The 15,569-nt window shown below is 46.1% G+C and overlaps 1 long non-coding RNA gene across 17 annotated transcripts in view; it reads right to left on the reverse strand.

Annotated features, from left to right (window-relative positions):
- Positions 1-203: 203 nt before the first annotated feature.
- Positions 204-15,569, reverse strand: part of LOC135905650 (uncharacterized) — a 30,247-nt gene continuing 14,881 nt past the window's right edge. For 13 of the 17 annotated variants that reach the window (XR_010565506.1, XR_010565551.1, XR_010565567.1 and 10 more), the window contains 2 exons: positions 15,158-15,369; positions 204-385 (listed from right to left, as the gene is read on the reverse strand). This is a non-coding gene — a long non-coding RNA (uncharacterized lncRNA). The remainder of the gene's footprint in view (positions 386-15,157; positions 15,370-15,569) is intronic. The other 4 variants (XR_010565565.1, XR_010565537.1, XR_011511336.1 and 1 more) reach the window with 2 other exon arrangements.

The following is a 15,569-nucleotide window of genomic DNA, read 5'->3' on the forward strand; positions in this document are numbered from 1 at the left end:
AGCGGTATAATTCAGTGCTATGCAAATACTGAGGCACACACAAGCAAATCCAGTGCATGATCACGTGCTGGAACACGGTAGAAAGTGGCATTTTCGGTACCTGCGCAGGTGACCGCACGGCCGTGGGAACAAGCAGACGAAGCAGAAGTACATCTTTCTTGCTTTGGTGCGAAGTAAAACAAACATGCAGACATTCCATTTGTGTGTTTTATTATTTCTCTAAACTTTGATTCGTCAATTCAAGCAGCAGATCAAACAGATGACAGATGCTGTCTTGAATAATTTTCGAAGTCACGTGTCACCATGAGCAACGTCACACTGCGGACACACCAGTACGTAGGCGCAGGCGCACAAGTACGTCAACCTCCAGCTTGGAGCGTGGTGGCTGTGAGGAGAAGGAAAATCGGCGTTTCGTTTGAAATCTCAGGCCTTTGCACGTCACGTAGCGATGTAATACTTTGCAGATATGATCGTTATTGCACAATGTATGTTCTGCGCTTGTCAGCTCAACATGGCCAGACCTGGTAAGGGGCCCTTTAAAGGGCCATTCACCAGCAGGAAAGAGAAAGAGCAAGCAAGAGACCATCCACAAATTGAACATGTAACTGCTACACATGCGGGCATAAGCACATAAAAACATGACCACTGAAAGTGTGCCGAACAGTAGCTTAAGCACCAGGCTTAACTGCAAAGCATGGAACAGTCGTGTCACAAACATTGCTCCAGAAATGAAATATATGAATAACTATGACCAGAAGCAAATTTCAGGTTGGCTGTAACTGAGGTGAACATTTACACTTATGTGTGCATCAGTAACAAACGCTCCCTTCAATATTGGCCTTAATATTTGCATCAGCTGCAAAGATGGCATCGTTGATTATACTTGAGACATTCTCCAGGCATATGACTGCACCTTAACTGTTCCTTCAACCAACACCTAATCGCAACTTGGAAAGTGCTGGGGGGTCAGCTACCTTTGTACATGCTTTCACACTTATGTAACAAGTGAGAATAATAATGGAATCTGACTCGCTCAATTTTTAGTTATACATATATGATGAAAATGGATAATTGTCTGTTTTCTTCATATGGCTGTAAGTTTATGTTATGCAATAGCACCTAGGGTGCCTCTTCACCCCTCCTCTTTTTCTTGGTGAGAAATTACCCAATTTCCATTTGTTTAATTCTCAGTCAAAGCAGTGAGGTTACTACTGTTGTCCCAGTGAAAAAAACCTGGGGACTGGAAAGAAGGAAGGGAGGGTGGAGCATAAAGACATTAGAGCTAGATACACCACTGTTAAAGGTAGCTACACACACTCAGAACACCAAAGCTTGGGACAAACTTGAATGCAACAATCTTCTAACAAGAAGAAAGGGGGTTATAACCAAGGGTCCCGATTTTATTAGTCATATTATAAGAAGCCAACAAACATTGACACCAAGGACACCCCTATGTTGTCCTTGGTGTCAACGTTTGTTGGCTTCTTATAATCTTCTAACAAGTAATTTGTTTATTAGCAGAGTACCAGAGAGTAACAATAAAGAAAGGCTATCCTCCATCATTCACTGCTTTCAGACACTGCACACATGCACACATTAAAGAAATCAGAAAAAGAAAAAAAGATTTTTGCTTCTACACTTTCATACAAATGAATGTTTGGAAGTCGACAGTCAAATCTGTCAAGGTAGCACACGTTATTACAAGTATTTTATTTGTTCATCTGGAAATGATTGGTAAACAAGCAAAACACATGCCTTTTACAAAGCTGAGTAGGTAACTGGCAATGTGTATAACCCCCTTAGGAATCGGTACTTTGACTCTTCGCCCAACAACCTGCCCACTGGCAGGCAATAGCAAGCATATGGACACACAGCTCAACATGCTGTGACCTGCATCTGGACCTTGCCTTTCACCCCCTGTGAACATCATGAGAAGCTGGATGTAAGCTGGATGGCTGTAAGGACGTGAGCGAATAGCGATGGTCATCCAACACCATTTAATTGAACTGTCTACCACCCGGAACAAGATTTTGGAAGAATTTGGAACGCCCCCTGAGCGGCTTGAAAACCCTCGTGAGGACCCCGCTTGTGCGGGTGTGCCCGGCAACGCATCGGCTCACAGTTTGGCTCGAGATCTTGTCCGCGGATGCGGACGGCGTGACTGAGGAGGAGAGACACGAGGAACCTTGCGCGACTTATTATGAAATAGCCCATCGGTATCGCTTGAGGCGTCGCGCACTCCCACCACTGGCCAAGCAACTCGACAAAACGCAAGCGGTCGCGTTTCGGCGACTTCAGACAAACACATACCCACACCCAAAATACATTAACAAAATCACAGGGGGCAAGGAAAGCGACAAATGTAGGCCCTGTTCAGAAACAGGAACACTCCCACACATAATGTGGGAATGCACCTCGCTCTCGTTCTCTCATCTCCCCGTCAGCAGCGAGACTGACTGGACAGCCTGGCTCAGTTCCGGGGACGTTGATCGACAACTTGAACTGGTGGACTGCGCAGAAAAGGCCAAGCAGGCCCAGGGCCTTACTTGAGCCCAAACCCTCAGCCACGTCCCTCTTTACCCTTCCCCCTTTCAATAAAGTTTATCACCCACCCCTGGTGGGAACGAGAAGATTGTGTGTCACATTGATGTAAACAAGAATGCTTTTATGCTATATAGAAAATATGTTTCCAAATTGGGCCTGAAAGTGGTGCAACAATGACATGGAGCAAAAATAGTGCAAGAAAAGAAACAGTGTAAACCGAACAGTGTACCATCACGTGACCTGAAGCCCATGCAGGAAGAACTATTCTGCTATGATACATTAATGCATTGCTTAATGTTGTATTTTATGCCCTTCTGGTACTTTTCTTTGCATCAGAGAGTAATTGCTTTCCTATTTCCAGTTGGCACGTGTTGGAAAGTGGCATTGTATTCGTGCAGATGAATGTAGTGGTGCACAAGGGAGTCCTCAAGTGTGCCCTCTTCACATGGTGATGTGCAAAAGTCTAAGTAGTGTTCTGGAAGTGGCGCGAGGGTCGCTGTGTTTTTCAGGTTGTCTAAAATGTGTGGTACTTTAAAGGCGTGCTGACATCACCACAACACCAGCATAGGCATGCCTTACCACAATGCACCTGCTAGACCATTGCGCAAGAGGCTTCCATTTCGGCAGCAGTGCCAAATGAAGACAGATTACAGAGCCAGGGCCTGTAGAAAACGGATGACTCGAAAACAAACAACAACCAATGACTTATTGACATGCGTACTTGTTTACCTTTCTCCAGTGAATGCTTTTCATTGGCTAACAAATGTTAATCGCAATTGCTCGGCGCAAGACACACCTATATGTATCAGAAGTTTCTCGAATGTTATCAGTAATTCTACCCATTGTCTGTTGTCACCTAATCTTGTGCAATCTGATTGTATGTGCCGTGCGAATTATGTAGTACTTTTTGGAAGGCACATGGCCAGCAGTGATCGTGCTGGAACCTTGGACGAGTCATGTATAAAAGCTGATGTACTTGACCTGTTGATCATATTTTCGATGATTGCCGACTGTACTCACCGCTACAGTTGTGCTACAAGTGTAACCCGCTTTTCTGGGCACAGGTTCGACCTATAAAGAGTTACTTTCATAATTCACAGTTTTTGGTATTGTTTTTCAACGTCACTACAACGTGACATGCAGCCGATTATGAGCCAAGGATGGAAATTAGGGTCATAATTTGTGTGTTTAACACAAATAAGCAATTCGTTATTTGATATAGAAGTGATGCTTCTTCTCGATAAAATCGCTTGGTCTTGCAGGACACATGTAGAAACCAAAGCGACTGAAAGTGAGTACGGACGTCAGATTTTGCACTTTGATTACACTTTGGGGCTTTGACTTTAGAAGGATTAAAAAACATGAACTGTGCAAGAGCATAAGCTTTTTCATTGCCAGCAATACCAATGTGGGAAGGAATCCATTGCAACTTCAGCAATGATAAGCATACCTTATATCAATGCAGTGCATCACACATGCTTACAATGTGTCATGTCAATGATGTTTGCATCGCGGTGGGCACTTATTCCAGCATCGATGCATGTGGCTTCCATTGTAAGCACATTATTATTGCCTTTTTATTCATCACAGGGAACTTCTCTGAAATGTTTTGCTTTTGCAGTGTGCGGCGCTTGAGGCACAGTTGCATGAATTAGTCACGTAATGCAGTTACAAACCTTCTACAGAGGTGCTGTCTCTGACCTTCCTTTCTCTTGGCTTTTCTAGCTTCAGTTCGGCAATATGAAACTAATCTGTAACCTTCAACATGAATGTTCTTTTACACCTGTGTTTAAAACTTTAATCGAATTAATGTTAGCCTTTGACGGTTTTCTTTCCTTTTACTTGCACTTATTCAGTGTGTTGTGCCTGAATATTGTTTTGGAAAACTACCATTTTGTGAATGTAGGAGCTTTACACTGATTGGATTGCACGAGGTTTAGTTTCTTTTTCAACAATTTCCTTAATACCTCCTTTGTGGACCTGCTTGTCTCTGTTGGGTACTTGTATCTTTTTTTAATTAAAGCTGATGTAGCCACTCCTGTCATGGCTGCCAAAATGCAGCTGACAGTATCCGACAAATAAATAATGTAAACGGCATACCAGGTTTCCAGTGAATGCAGGATTAGACTATTTTACAGCTCTAGGTATATATACAAGTGCTTAGAAGTTCTGTGCACACGCACCATGACAGCATGTGGCTTTGGCATGGGGAAGCCTCACCTACCACAGAAAGCCTTGCGTTGGGCAACCAGGTGCATGCCATCATGGCCATTCCTCACACAGGCTGCACACGAGAAGCAAAGGTGCTAACAGCACCACTGGGTGTCATGTGATACCCCACGAACTTGCCCCAACTCTCTTTTGGTCCCAAGCAAGCAGGGAGAGGGAGCATCTTTTATGCCACTCACTCCTTTTTCCCGCACATGGTTGGCCATATTTTGCTACTGCAGATACTGTGGCTCCTTGTACTCTAGTTCATAAGTTGGAACCCCTCTTTACCTAATCCATTCTCTCCGAGGAGTTCCTCAGTGATGTCATTTACAGATAGGTGGCCTATTCAAAGTATCAGTTGCAAATGTAATAAATGCATTCCAAGTACACACATTGTTGTCATCCATTGTTTACTCAAGCTTGAAATAAGGCCGCAGCTATCAAGCAGGCATGTGGCAGCCATGGTGTGTAGAGTGCCAAGGCATCAGGCACCCCTCCCACATATTTCCCTTGGGAATAACAGCAAGAGACAGGATGTAAGACTGCTCTGTGAAGACCTTGCTGATAGAAGACAACTACTATCAGGTCATGAGCACTAGCAGCATTGTTGGACGTGGTTTTCATATCCAGTAGAATACCTGACTATACTGTATCAATTGAGAATGGTTTGTCAGATCATAAGATGGTTTGCTTGAATGTACCGCTGCACACAAGAATCTGTAAGCAAGCATATGTCGTGATGCATGTTAACGATTATGGCAGTGCGAATGACACGTCTATCCTAGACGTTTTGGAAGAAAAGTTTAATGAATTTGAAATAGTATCCAACCGCGAAAGTGTAGAAGAACTATGGGACCGACTTAAAGGCATAACCAAATACTGCATAGATCATTTTATCCCCTCACGTATAAAGAAATCAAAGCAAAGTGATCCATGGATTACTAGGAACATCATACATCTTAAGCGTAAGATAAAAAGATTAAGGAAGAAAAAAAGCAGGGCAACAGAACTTTCAATAACCAAACAAATGCTGAAATCTGCATTGGTGGAGTCTATGAAAACATTCTTCAATAAAACGCTTACAAAGTTCCTCAAATGCTCGCCACAAAAGTTTTGGCAATATTTCACAGACAGAAAGGATGAAATAGAACAGATAGCGGATGGCGACGTAGTCGTGACAGAAAAAAAAGATATTGCAAACGTACTTATTCAGCTCTTCCAATCAGTTTTCACCAAGGATAGATGTGATAGTGACGATGATCCTTTAGTCTGCGCAATACAATACCCAATGGAAGACCTACGCATTACAAGGGAGGGCGTGTTCCAACATTTGCTTACGTTGGACGAAAAAAAATCATGTGGCCAGGATGAAATACCAACGGCATTTCTTCAACGGTACGCTGAATGGATGTCATATTATTTGCAGCTTTTATTCGAAAAATCTTTGCGGGATCATTCAGTACCTCAAGACTGGCGCGATGCCACCATCATTCCGATATTTAAAGGTGGCAATAGGCATGTTCAAACAAATAATGACCAGTCTCGCTCACTTCTGTGTGCTGTAAAGTCCTAGAGCATGCAATAGCTAGACATATTCTGTATTTTCTAGAAAAAAAACTCTTTATTATGCCCAGTTCAGCACAGTTTCCGATCTGGCCTTTCGACAGTGACACAGTAATCGAAACTGTACATGATCTTTGTAAAGCTATAGATGAATGCCAACAGATAGATGCTGTATGTATAGACTTTGCGAAGGCATTTGATAAAGTTGGACATCATAAACTGCTTTCCAAATTGAGAAGCCTAGGAATTAGTGAAAATATAGTATTGTGGATTCAGGCATATATAACAAACCGTTATCAAAGGCTCAGAATTGGGAAAAGTGAATCGGGGAAGTGTGAAGTTGTGTCTGGAGTACCGCAAGGGTCTGTTTTAGGTCTGCTATTGTTTTTATTGTATATTAATGATATTCCTTCTAATGTTGATCTGCCTGTAAACATTAAACTATTTGCCAATGATTGTTTAATTTACACGCGTGTAACCTGCGTGGAAGATCAGATTAAACTAAACAGATGCCTGCAATCATTAAACTCGTGGTGCCAAAGTTGGGGCATGGTAATTAATTTTAAAAAATCTACATACACTCACATAAGTAAAAAACAGAACTTTATCAGATTTGAATATAATATAGGAGAAAATGCCTTGGTCGAGGTACAGAGTTTCCGATATTTAGGGGTGACAGTGACGCATAATCTAGACTGGCGTATTCACATTGAGAATATCTGTTCGAAGGCTTACCAAAAGCTCTGCTTTCTCAGGAGAAAGCTTCCAGATGCGACTAAAGAAATTGAATTGGTCGCCTACAAAACGTTTATATGACCAGTTCTAGAATATGCGAATGCTGTGTGGAGCCCTCACCAAAAATGCTTAAAAAAGAAGGTGCAAAGGATTCAGCAGATTTCAGCACGCTTTATATGCTCCAAGTATCGTACTGACTCGGTTACAGAGATGATACAGCAGCGTGAATTAGAAACGCTGGAAATGAGAAGAATAAAACATTGACTCAAACTTTTTTTTAGATAATGCAAGGGGCATTCAAAATAAATAAAGAACATTATGTGAAAGCGCCTCTAAAACGTGGTTCACGAAAAAAAACCACAGCAGGGTACTACAACCTATGAACACACGTACGGATGCATATCGGTATTCCTTTTTCCTGATGCAATTGAACTATGGAACAAACTGCCAAGTGATGTTGTGGAGAGTGAATGTGCAACAGTTTGAGTTGGAGTTGGATGTCGATATGTTTTTGAGAAATGGTGTACAAATTTTGAATTCTGATTCATGATTGCTCATTGAAGTGCTTATGAAATGTATATGTTCTTCTTCCCTCCCTGTAACGACCCTCATTGGAGGGTTAACAGTATGACCAAATAAATAAATAAATAAAATAAAGTCTCCGTGTGTATGCTCCCCCTCCAGATGCCACTGTGCAAGGCATCATGTTTCATAGTGGCAGACCTCCAAGTCAGCAACCCCGACATGCCTATTGTAAGCAGCATATGCATGGGCCAGACAAGGCACCTGGTAGTCACGCTTACAAGTAATTATCTCCTGAAATGGATATTCTATCACGGCACCGACACCATACTCTACCCGTTCTACAACCAGGTGGAGTCATGCTAGAACTGCCACCAGGTTGACCACCACACGGACATCTGTCCCTTGCCACAAAAGCAGCGATGCTGCTGTTGCGGCAGGGAGCACTCCGAACCCAAGGAGGGCGAAGCTCCAACATGCGCGCCATACTGCATCGTCTGCGGCGGGGCACAAAACACCAGCAGTTCAACCTGCAAATACTGTTTCGTCAGGAAGCCCACCCCACAAACGAAGCAAGCGCAAGAACCTGCCTGGGCCACCCGGTGCAGCGTGTCCCACTGCGGCACCTCCAGCAGCCGCTCTACGTGCCTCCGAGCTGGTCGACGTCATTCCTGCCGCTCGACTCCAATGACCAACCTAAACACCGAGCCAGCAGGTCCCGGTCCTGCACCTGCCGCCCCAGATCTCGCTCAGCCCAACGATCTACCTCGGCAAGCTGGTGCCAGTCGTCCAGCCGAGGTCCCAGAGATCCACTCAAGATGGTGGCCTCGCAACAGGGACCCCCAGCACTGCTGGCATCCAGCTCACAGGTGAGGGAGATGGCAAAGGATAATTCCGCCTTGAGAGCACATATTTTGGTCCAGCTAGCCCAAATCTCCGCTCAGCAGTCCCAGATAGCTAAATTAACTAGCTATATCCAATCCCTTGAAGCTAAGGTAGACAGGGCCCTTGCCTCGCACACATGCACCCCAACATCCACACCCGTATACCAAACATGGGACTACTCCCTCCCCCGCCTCCACTAGCACGACATCACAGCCACAAACCTGAAACAAACGCAAGGCAGCCATATCCATTGCCTCGCTCCCTACCGAAGCTGACATTGCCACTGATGTTACGGTGGCCATCTCTGCCCTAGAAGCTAAGCTGGAGGGGCGCTTTAACATGATCTCCCCCAATCAACTCATAAACACGGATCTTCAAGGAATTTCATGCGTTCCACATGGATACAATAAACATATACACTACACTCAAGAGCTCTGTGGAGGCAACACTGGCTAAACACAGCACACAGCTTGCCGCACTACAAGAAACAATGGACACCAGCCAAAACTACATCCTAAAAGATATCGGTAAGAAGCCAGCCACACACCAACAGCCGCCCACTAGGCAGGCCCCCACACCGTCACCAATGCAACATGGCTCCACGAACAACCCTGACAATATGGCAGTGGAACTGCAGGAGCTACCGCACTAAGCAAGAGCACTTGCAGCTTCACATCCAACACAACACACAAGACATCGTAGCTCTCCAAGAGATGAACAGTCCTGTAAAACTACTAAGTTACACTCCATACAATCAGCTAGGACGAGCTGACAGGCCTCATCCCAACTTGGCCATCCTTGTACACCGCAACCTTACAGCCACACAACATGAATTTGAGGGCACAGACATCCAGCACACACTCCTGGAAATACTGCCGAGGAGAAGGGAAGACAGCCCTCTCTTCGTCCTCAGCATTTAGAACTCACCACGAGACAAGGGCACTGACATTCCACTAGTCCTCTGCAAAGCGTTCCTGCTGGCCAGAGGAGTGCAACTACTGATTTTGGGCGACTTCAACGTCAAGCAACCAGAGTGGGGGTTACCCAAAACCGGACTGCAAGGGCATCCGTTTATGGGAGGCCACGCAAGAACTATCCTCTTACTATCCTTAAGGACCCACAACAACCCACACAGTCAATAACAGTGTGTGCAGAGACACCACACCAGATCTCTCCTTTTGCAAGAACATACCGGGCACCCGCTGGCAGAACACAGGCCACACGATCAGCACCAATCATTACATTTTGTTGCTGGCTTTTGAAACGGCCGCTAGCAGGGCGAAGACGGCCACAGTCCGCACTACGAAGTGGAACAAATTCCGTCAGCTACGCGAAGAAACAGCACCCGACTCCATAACAAATAGATCAGGTTGCTGAGCTGCGACGTGACTTCCACGACATATTAAATGGCAGCGCCTCAAGAGCAGCCATCGGCAGATTTCCGCCTCCTGCACATGTGGGAAGCCTGCGAAAGCCTCACACGCAGATGGCAGCGCCAATGTCACAACAGCAAGCTGCGACGGCACATAGCGAACCTCAAACGGGAGATAGAGGCTCCCACCTCTACATCGGAATGTTAGCAGTGGGGCCAAATCTGCAACAGCCTGAACAGCAAGCTGGACTGCAAGAAGACATGGCACCTGCTGCAATACGTACTGGATCCCGGCAACACCAAGTCAGTGGCATGCAAGCTGATGCAACTAATAAGCCAATACCCTGGCATTGATGAGGAACTGCTGGTGGAGCTTGCCAGCTGGTACATTAACACTTCGTGATAGAGCGACACGCACACGCCAAACTACGTTGGAGCTCCTAATGAACAGCTGGATGCTGATATTTCAGAGGCAGAGGTCTGCGCTGCACTGCACAAGCTGCGCATGACCTCAGCTCTGGGCCCCAATGGGGTTAAGAACAAGGCAACCTCAACCTGAGGTCGGTGGGAGCAATAACCGAATACGTGAATGAGTTCTGGCACTCTAGCCGTTTACCTCTCGAGTGGTAATATGCACAGGTGGTGTTTATACCAAAACCGGGTAACAAACTGAACCTAGAGAATCTTCGCCCCATTTCACTCACCTCCTGCCTAGGCAAGCTCATGGAGCATTTAATACTCTGCCGCTCACAGATGTTTGCCGATGAACATGATCTCCTACCACTAACGATGCTCGGTTTTCAAGCACACTTGTCTGCCCAGGACGTCCTCCTTGAATTACACCATGACCTCTTGTATCCAGATGGTGGTTCAAGTCCAAAAGCTATACTAAGTCTGGACGTCCATAAGGCTTTTGACAACATACTCCAAGCAGCTCTGCTCGAGAGCTTAGCCGACTTGCAAACCGGTGAACAAACCTACAACTATATCAGGTCGTTCCTCACAGGCAGGACGGTTGGGGACCTGCGTTCGCCTGTAATCCGGCTCGGGGACAGAGGCATGCCGCAAGGCGCAATCTTTTCACCATTCCTGTTCAACCTAGCAATGCGCACCCTGCTTCCAAAACTGAATGAAATCCCGGGACTGAGACACACGCTATGTGCCGACAACATCACATTCTGGACGTGTGAAGGGTCGGATGACACAGTTGAGGAAACGCTCCAACATGCCACTGACATTGTTGTACAACACGTGAACGCAGCAGGACTAGAGTGCTCTCAGCCCAAGTCAGAACTCCTCCTGATCCGGATACACAACCGAAGCAAGCACTAGTCACCCCAATCTCCCATCACGATACGCATAAACCGGCTGCCAGTCACCCCCGTTGAGCACATGCGAGTGCTGGGCATGATACTATAGCAGAACCGGCAGAATGGCGTCACCATTGACCAGCTACAGATGACGGTGAACCAGACCACGAGATTCCTACACAGAGTGAGAGTGCGTAAGCAAGGCATCAAGGAGAAGGACCTGCTCCAACTAGCCCAGGCCTGTGTATTCAGCTGTGTCACCTATGCACTACCATACCTAGTTACAGAAGAGAGAACGAGCTTGCCTCGACTGCATTATACAACACGCATACAAGGTAGCCCTCGGCTTACCAGGACACACACCCATCGAGAAACTTCGACTGGGAGTTCACCACACTATCGAGGAACTCATTGAAGCACACCGCACATCACAGGTTCACCATCTCCAAGGTAGCAAGACCGGCTGCTGGATCCTCACTAGAACGGGCCTCAGAGTGTGCCCGATGGGCAGTGACCCCACCACCATCCCACCACACATAAGGGGCATGTTCGTCATCAAACTGCTGCCCAAAACAACGCTTGCCTGCCATCATGATGGCAGAAGAAGAGCGAGGGCCCAGGCCCTGCACAAGATGTACGGGAACAACTCTGGCGTGGTGTAGGTCGACGCAGTCTAGTACTCTGACCGACCCTACACCTGCGCCATTTGCACTGTTCCAGGCCCAGGACTGGAAGTATAGACAGCTTCGAGCTCTCTACATGCTGCCACCCCCACTGAAGCAGAAGAAGCCACCATTGCGCCATTGCTCAACAGACACCTGTATAGTTATGAGCAACTCCAAAAAGCCACCATAACAAACTTTGCGTGAGGAATAGTGGCACAGACCTCACTAAAGCTCCTACAGTCACTACACAACAGAGAAGAACCACTATCAATAAAGTTGACATCGGTCCCGGTTGATGTGGGGAATCCAGGGAACGAAGTGGCCCACCAACATGCTCGAGGATTTGTCAGCCGAGCAGAGGGCCTGCCGGAATCAGAGACCTCAATGAAGTCCTGCACTCATATCAAGGCATAACCCAATACTACCGTCTTACACGACACACTAGGCCCGCACCATACAGTAAACTAAACAAGCATCAGGAGATCACCTGGCACAGGTTACAGACACACTCACACTCGAACGCCTATATACACCCCTGCATTTAGCCCGACAAAGTAGGTCCGTACTGTCCCCTGTGCGGCAAGCTAGCTACACTCAGTCACATCCTCTGGGACTGTGAGGAGGACCCCTCCCCCAATCTCCTGGCCTCTCCCTCACCGTTATTGTGGGAGGAAGTGCTGCTTAACTCCAGCCCGGACGAACTCCGAGCCGTGGAGCGAGCGGAAGAGGTCGCCGTCACGCATTGCCTGGCGGCCACTTGGCCTTCCTGACGAGCCCATGAATTAGCTCCCCACTCTGACGAATAAAGTTGTCTTTCTCTCTCTCAGCCACATCTTTAATGCATTCTTAGAACTCCTGTAAAGATGGACACTGGCGATCACATAGGTTGTCTGGCCTTCACAGCATCACAGCAGTCAGGGTAGCAGGCGCAGGGTCGCTTAGTAAAGTAGCAGTAGACTGCAGTGATACTTTCGGCTCTGAACTCATTTACTGTGAAAGCAGCATTTTCCCACTGTGAAGACCACCATTTTATTTTCCCTTGCCGGCTTCTTCCACAAATAATTGTGTTCATCCACTATGGGGAACTCGATAAGAACCCAGCAGTTATAGGGCAGTTTGTTAGGAAAGAGGGGTGAGCTCGTATTAAAATGCATTAATGTAAAGCAAGAATTTGTAAAAAATATGTCTGCCCAACATAATTGCAGCATGGCATTTGACATGACCTTCAAACTTGGAAGTTTCCTTGCATCATATTTAAATTCAGTTTTTGAGTAAATCAATATATGGGCTGCAGGGGAGGAGCCAGTTGCATGTTAAATGCTTCTTAAAGGCTGAAGGTCCTGCCTGAGAATTATTCAACTCTGAGACAAAAGCTACTACAGCTGATGTCATGTGCAAAATGACACAGTGCCACCTACACGATTTTGGCAACATAATTTTCCCTTTGCACTTGCAAGGCTGTCTTATAGAAAACTGGAGCCCTGGGCTTGTTGGTGAAACAGTACAAAAATAAAGCACAAAAGCACAAGCAAGAACGGGGACCACACCATGGTGTTATATTTCTTTGGTCCCCGTTCCTGCTTGTGTGCTGATTTGTTTTTGTAATTCCTGCTATATAGCACACTTGGAGCTGCTGTGTAAACTAGGTGACGTTGCTGCAACATTGCTGTTGGCATCAACATTGTTTCCAACTGACATCCATACTTGCAGCTTGTCCTCTATAGTGAATATTGCCACAAATACTTATTCATCTTTCCTGCTGGCCATTTTTCACCAGCTAACAAATGTGCAAAATCATCACCTAGTGCAGACTTGCCTTTCGGTACACGAAGTTTCTCAAATGTTATCAATGGTTCTATCTGTTGTTTAAGTTGTTGCCAAGCCTTGTGTAGTCAAATTCTGTATGTGAATAGTGGTGCACGTTCTAGAACTTAAATGAGCCCCAGCGAAAACGCTGTATGTATAAATGTATATACGTAAATAAAAGTCATGTATGATAAACAGCTGGCGCATCTCATCTGCGCACCAGATTTTGACGACCGACGATTGTGCTTGCCAGTATCATTGTGCTGAGTGTTACTTGTCTTGTTGGGCACACGTTCGCACAATAAACAGTAAGCTTCATGACTTGCGTTGTACTACTGTGGCTCTTCACCAACAATAAAACATGGCAATACGTACACTTATAACCATCACTGTCATGTACACTACACCTCCGTTGTACCACTGACGCTGTTTTCACGAACATGACAATGAAGAATTACATATAAACATACCCCCATGTTGTCAAGAACAATTTCTATACAATGCACATTCTTGTCCACTGCATTATTATTTTTTTTCTTCCACATTCTTACTTTAAATAATACATATTTATATGACCTCACCCCTTTCCTCCAAACAAACCACCCTATAACCACTGGGTTTTTGTCCAGTTTCTTGTAATGGGTGAATGCAATCAAACAGTAGTTGGCCCACGATGCACACTCTAGCAACCATTGTCATCCTTCTCGGCCACCTTTTACATATGGCGTGCTCCAGCATGTGTGTCTCGTGCATTGTGCTGTGAGGCACGAGGTCAGAAAAAAAAAGAAAGAGAAAGAAAAACAACTTCGGCTACTGCCATCGGTCCGAACAGTTCTCAGGCTTTTCACTCGCTGACTCACATATTGTTGTAGTGGACTCAACCTCAGTCCCTATAATGTGGTGACCCAGACGCGATTGTACGGTAAGCACAACGTCATGAATGAGGCCACAAACGAGAGACTGACAACCAGCGCAGAGGGCCTCACCACGGTGCACATTCACCTGCCGACCTTTTTGGCCCCAAAATCCTGCAGCCTGGTTTACTCAGGTGGAGGCCATCTTTGACCTTTGGCGCATTACCTCGCAGCGTGCGAGGTCCTTCACGCTGTCTCGGCACTCCCTCCAGAGGTGGTTGGGGAGTTCCAAGACATTACAGACACACCCTATTACACAACCCCCTACGATGACTCCAAAATGACGGTGCTGCAACGCAAGCCTGTGCCCTATAGCAACCATCGTCATCTTTCTCGGCCACTTTCTAATATGGCAAGCTCCGGCGCGTGTGTCTCATGCCTCATACAGTGAGCCGCGAGGTCAGAAGAAGAATAATTAAAAAATGAGCTTCTTCAGCTCCTGCCATCAGTCCGCATGGTTCCCAGGCCTTTCGCTCGCCGACTCACACATTGTTGTAGTGGACCTAACCTCAGTCCCTATGCACATAAATGTAATTTTCATCCACTGCAGTATTGCTCGTTTTCGCCTCCGAAATACATGTACAGACACCACTGCTCTCAGAGTCAGCGTGGAGCACAAAGTTAGCTTACCGTTTTGGATGAGCCCTGCTTGTTCAAGCCCTTTTGTCCCCAAAGTACAAGTGCAGCTCTTCCGCAGCTTAACTGGTGTTTTGGTTGGCAGAGGACACTATAAAGGCATAGCGACTTCTTTCTTCTGCCTCTGGAGCGCATTTTTTATGTGGCCACTGGCGGTTTCAAAATGGCATCTGATGGAAGCTATGCGTGTATTGCCGGCTCATCTTCTGGAAAAGAGGAATTTCTTCGTCTGCTTCGTCTTACAGTTGTGGTTCATGCACCGAGGTGTACATCGTTTCCAGAAGTGAAAGAAAATATGACAATGACTGAGCTCAGTAGCTGCTCGGATGAAAAAGACAAAGAGGGAAGCTCACAGGGCGACACTGCAAATGGAATAAAATTTATGTCAACAGCGTTCCGCTGAAGC

Source organism: Dermacentor albipictus, chromosome 1 (assembly GCF_038994185.2).
Source record: "Dermacentor albipictus isolate Rhodes 1998 colony chromosome 1, USDA_Dalb.pri_finalv2, whole genome shotgun sequence".
NCBI classification, from domain to species: Eukaryota; Metazoa; Arthropoda; class Arachnida; order Ixodida; family Ixodidae; genus Dermacentor; species Dermacentor albipictus.